This window comes from Apium graveolens, chromosome 8, assembly GCF_009905375.1.
Source record: "Apium graveolens cultivar Ventura chromosome 8, ASM990537v1, whole genome shotgun sequence".
Taxonomy (NCBI): domain Eukaryota; kingdom Viridiplantae; phylum Streptophyta; class Magnoliopsida; order Apiales; family Apiaceae; genus Apium; species Apium graveolens.
Genome location: NC_133654.1, coordinates 139730434 through 139736433, shown reverse-complemented (window position 1 = coordinate 139736433; position 6000 = coordinate 139730434).

Below are 6000 nucleotides of genomic sequence, written 5' to 3'. Positions count from 1 at the left end.
GTTGAATCCTCGAATATACAAATAGGCTATGACATATGACTTACAAGGAGCAAACCTTTAGAGTCAGTCGAGGGTTCCGACGGCGTTACCCTAACATCTATTAAATGTTTTGATAGAATTGCCTTGACCTGGTTGTGTCTTGTCTGTATACTATTATGTTGACAGTGGCCTATTGCGATTTCGAGTTCTCCATCTCGGGCTTCTGATTCGGATAGCTCAGATTCGGAGAAACCCCTTGATGCTGTTGCCGAGGAGACCCCTATGCCTCCTCCACCAGTCCCTTCTTTTGTGCCTCGAGACATCCCTGGATCTGGTCCTCATCCCCGTTGGGTACGTAGGTCTGTGTCTGTTGTCAGGGATTTCCCTCACGGCTGCGGTCCCAGTTCTTCTATGATGAGACCTCCGGCACCCCCTGTGGTCCCTAGTGGTATTTCTTCATCGATCCTTTATCATGTGCATAGGGCGGTGAATACTTCCTTTATCAGAGTCCAGAGTTTGCTGCCCAGTTGGACCAGGTACCTATTGCACCATTTCAGGGTATTTCTGCCCCTTCCCCTGAGGTGCGAGCCCGTGTGAGAGCATTGACCCAGATGGCTGTAGAGAGGGCTAGGTCTGTTGACCGTTTCATTAGTTCATAGTTCAGAGCTGTGCAGTATCAGGACCTAGTGAACTGGCTAGTGTTTGAGCTAGGTTCCATTGGTGGCAGTGGTAGAGACTAGACAGAGCTGCAGTAGAGGGATGCAGAGCTCAGAGTTGACTTCTAGGAGTTCTGTGGTTGTTTACTTTGTATATGTACATTATGTTGTGATAGTTTATAGTAGGCGAGGCTGTTATGACAGCCAATTTTGGCGTGTATTCGGATGGTTCTTTGTATTTGGATTTTCAGTTGTACTAGTTGGATTCTGTTGGTTACTGTAGTTCAGTTGCTTTATATTATCGTTCAGTTTTTATATATCGTGTGTTGCTATTATTGTTGCTATTATTATTGTTGTTTCTGTTGCTGGCATTTTTAGATTATAATCATTCACTCAGGACGGATCCAATTATAATGGGGGATGCGAATAATGTCTTAGTGGCAACGCTCTCCTGATGCATAAATATAAACTGCTGGAGCAATCCATTTCCTTATATATGAATATTATGTTTCAGGAGATGCCACCAAAGAAAAATTCTCAGCCCAATAACGGATCTGCTGGGGATCCTTCCATGAGTGATTTGATGAACTTGTTGCGTTAGCAGACTGTACAGCTGGCCCAACAACAACAACAATTCCAGCAACAGCAGCAACAATTACAACAGCAACAACAACAGCAACAGCAGCTCATACAGCAACAACAACAACAACAAATCCAACAGCAGCAACTACAAATCCAACAGCAGCATCAGATGAGAGGGGCAAATCAAGGTGTTAGTTTTAAGTCTTTTCAAGCAGTGAAGCCCCCAGAGTTTAAAGGAGAGGTAGATCCTGTTGCTGCCAGGATATGGTTAAAGGAAATGGAAAATGCGTTTGCACTCACCAAGGTGAGTGAGGATTTAAAAACTGATTATGCTAGTTATTTTCTGAGAAATGATTCGAATTATTGGTGGGAATCTACGCGAGCCCTAGAAGGAGAAGGTCCAGTTCCCTGGGCCAGATTCACAGAGTTGTTCTTGGAAAAGTATTTCCCAGCCTGTCTCCAAAGTCAAATGGAGATGGAGTTTTTGGAGCTGAAACAAGGAAATAGGAGTGTCACGGAATATGAAGCAAAGTTTACGGAATTGGCTCGTATAGCACCGGAATATGTGAGTTCAGAAGCCCAACGAGCGAAGTGGTTTCAACAAGGGTTGAAGCCAGAAATAAGGAGTGGAGTTGTAGCCTTACAACTCAAGACATATACTTCGGTAGTCCAGGCTGCCTTGGTAATAGAGAGTGATCAGAAGTTAGCTGTAAAGGAGCAGGGTGAAAAGAAGAGGAAATTTGAAAGTGGACCTGCAAAGTCAGAATCAGGAATAGCGAGTCGGAAGTTTCAGCGTTGGTTCGGCAGAAATAAGAATAAAAAGTTTAAAGGGCAGAACTTTCCCCAAGTTAAGCCCGGTGCAACATCAGTTAACTCTGCCCCGACGAAGATGAGTAAACCAGTAGTTGATTGTAAGACGTGTGGGAAAAAGCACAGTGGACAGTGCCGAGAGAATGTTAATTATTTTAAGTGTGGACAGAAAGGTCACTATTCCACGGAGTGTAAGTCTGAGATTCAAGGAGTTACTTGTTTTAGTTGCGGAAAAGTGGGACATATAGCTAGGAATTGCAAGTCAGTGACCCAAGGTAATGCGGGAAGGAGTGTGTCTCAAGGACCAGCAACCAGTACTGCGAGAGCTAGGACTTTTGAGATGACCCGGAAGTCTCCAGTTCATGATTCTGATGTGGTTGCAGGTACGCTTACTCTAAATTCCGTACCTGTTAACGTTTTGTTTGATTCGGGAGCGTCCAAATCTTTTATATCTGTGAGTTGTGTGAATAAAATGCAATTGATGCTAGAAGATTTAGATGAACCCTTAACTATAGAAGTGGCTAATAAGGATAAAGTACTTGTAAAACAATTTTGTCCTAGTTGTTCCCTAGAGATTTCGGGGTATATGTTCCCTGTTGACTTAATACCCTTCGAGTTGGGAGACTTTGATGTTATTCTAGGTATGGATTGTTTCTCTCGATATAGGGCAAATATTGATTGTAAGAAAAAGAGAGTTGTTATGTACACCTCCGATAATAGAAGGATCAGTTACCAAGGGCAAAGGCAAGATATAAAGTTTCTCTCAGTGATGCAAGCAAGAAGATTGTTGAGATAAGGATGTAAAGCGTACTTGGCTCATGTAGTGGATACGAAGAAAGAGACCCCTATTTTGGATGACATCCCTATAGTAAGAGAATTCTCAGATGTTTTTCCAGAAGAATTACCACGATTGCCACCTGATCATGAGATAGAGTTTTCCATTGATTTGGTACCTGGAGCTGAACCAGTTTCTAAGGCTCCATACAGAATGGCCCCGATTGAAATGAAAGAATTGGCTAAGCAACTTCAGCAGTTATTGGATAAAGGAGTTATTCGACCCAGTGTTTCCCCGTGGGGTGCTCCAGTGTTATTTGTGAAGAAAAAGGATGGAAGTATGAGATTGTGTATTGATTACAGAGAGCTAAATAAGTTGACGATAAAGAATAAATATCCTTTGCCGCGGATCGATGATTTGTTTGACCAGCTTAAAGGAGCATGTTACTTTTCAAAGATTTACTTAAGGTCTGGCTACCACCAATTGAAGATAAAGCCCGAGGATATCCCCAAGACTGCATTTCGAACAAGGTATGGCCATTACGAGTTTCTAGTAATGTCGTTTGGATTGACGAATGTGCCAACAGCTTTCATGGATTTGATGAATAGGGTATACAAGGAGTATCTGGATAAGTTTATTATTGTATTTATTGATGACATCCTCATATACTCGAAGAATCCAGAAGATCACGCGGTGCATCTGCAGACTGCCCTTCAAAAGTTAAGAGAAAAGCAGTTGTATGCTAAGTTTTCTAAGTGTGAGTTTTGGCTGACGGAAGTACAATTCCTTGGTCACATAATAAGTAAAGAAGGTATCAAAGTAGACCCGGTAAAGATTGAAGCCGTATCAAAATGGGAGCAACCGAAAACACCAACGGAAATAAGAAGTTTTCTTGGATTAGCAGGATATTATCGAAGGTTTGTGAAAGATTTCTCAAAGATTGCATCCCCACTAACCAAGTTAACCAGGAAGAATGAGAAGTTTGTTTGGACAGAAAAGTGTGAAGAGAGTTTCCAGGAGTTAAAACGAAGATTAGTGACGGCTCCAGTGTTAGTATTGCCAGATGAGACGGGAAACTTTGTAATTTATAGTGATGCTTCTCTGAAAGGATTGGGATGTGTGTTAATGCAGCATGACAAAGTGATTGCGTATGCCTCCAGACAACTAAAGCCTCACGAACAAAAATATCCAGTTCATGACCTTGAATTGGTGGCTATAGTATTTGCTTTAAAGTTATGGCGTCACTACTTGTATGGAGAGAAATGTGATATTTACACTGATCATAAGAGCCTGAAGTACATATTCACGCAGAAAGATCTGAACATGAGGCAGAGAAGGTGGTTAGAGTTGATTAAGGACTACGATTGTTCGATTAATTATCACCCAGGTAAAGCCAATGTAGTGGCTGATGCCTTAAGTAGGAAGGAAAGATTGAATATGGTTAAGATTGTTGAAGAGTTGGCACGAGACTTGGAAAGAATGGAAATTGAAGTTCGAGGATCTAGCGAAAGTCAAGAGTAACTATATGAAATTACTTTTCAACCGGCCTTGATGGAAAAGATTAGAAGATGTCAAGAAGGAGTTATGGAACAGGAGTTGGATACTTTGACAAGAGAAGAGTTATGTACTCAAAAAGATAGTCAAGGTTTATATAGGTTTTCGTCCAGAGTTTGGATTCCTGATGTAACAGAGTTGAAGAACGAAGTATTGCAGGAAGCACATAACTCTAGGTTTTCTATTCACCCTGGTAGTACCAAGATGTACCAGGATTTGAAGAAAAATTTCTGGTGGCCAGGAATGAAGAAGGATATTGCCAATTGGGTAAGTAAATGTCACGTGTGTCAGATGGTGAAAGCAGAACATCAACGACCGAGTGGAATGTTACAACCTCTGGAGATTCCTCAATGGAAATGGGAAGACATTGCTATGGATTTTGTAGTGGGATTGCCAAAGACGAGAGCGAATCATGATGCTATTTGGGTAATCATTGATAGATTGACTAAGTCGGCGCATTTCCTTCCGATTAATGAGAGGTATTCGTTGGAAAGGCTAGTGAAGTTATACTTGGATGAGATAGTTACCGAACATGGAGTTCATGTTTCTATAGTGTCGGATCGAGACCCTAGATTTAATTCCAGGTTCTGGACTAAATTCCAAGAGTGCCTAGGAATGAAATTGAATATGAGCACCGCCTATCACCCTCAGACGGACGACCAAAGTGAGAGAACGATTCAGACCATAGAGGATTTGTTGAGAGTCTGTGTTCTAGATTTTAAGGGTAATTGGGACGAGCACCTACCTTTGATTGAGTTCTCGTATAATAACATCTACCATGCAAGTATAGGGATGCCACCTTATGAAGCTTTGTATGGGCGAAAGTGTAGATCACCATTGTACTGGGATGAGGTAGGAGAAAAGAAAGTGTTAGGCCCTAAGTTGGTTCACCAGACTAGAGATGCCATAGTGTTGATTCGGAAAAGATTGGAAGCAGCTCAAAATAGATAAAGAAAATACGCAGATTTGCATAGAAAAGACATGGACTTTGAGATAGGAGCTTTGGTGTTACTAAAAGTATCGCCTTGGAAAGGGTTAGTACGATTTGGTCAGAAGGGTAAACTTAGCCCTAGATTTATAGGACCCTTTGAGGTTTTGAAGAGAGTGGGAAAGGTCGCTTATGAGATAGTGTTACCACCGCAGTGGCAGCACATTCATAATGTGTTCCATGTATCTATGTTGAAGCCATATGTCCCTAATTCGAATCAAATTATAGAATATGAACCGTTTGAGCTTCAACCAGATTTGTACTATGTAGAACAACCGGTTCAAATCCTAGACCGTAAGGAACGAGTCCTTAGAAATAAGTCAATTCCTATAGTAAAAGTTTTATGGGGAAATCCTCGAGTAGAAGAGTCTACTTGGGAATTAGAGTCAGACATGCTTGATAAATATCCTCACTTGTTTAGCTGAGTCAGATCCTGGGGACAGAATCTTTTTAAGGGGGAAAGGATATAACGACTCGTGTATTTTTTTTTATTTTATACTTGGAAGTGTAATAAAAGTTTAAGTAAATAAATAAAAGGTGTGTATTGATTTTGGCAGCGATTATTGATTGTTATTTAATTAATTATGATTTGTTGATATGTGGGATTGGAATTATGTGATTTATTGGTAAGATATGTGATTTTATTTCGTTTGTAA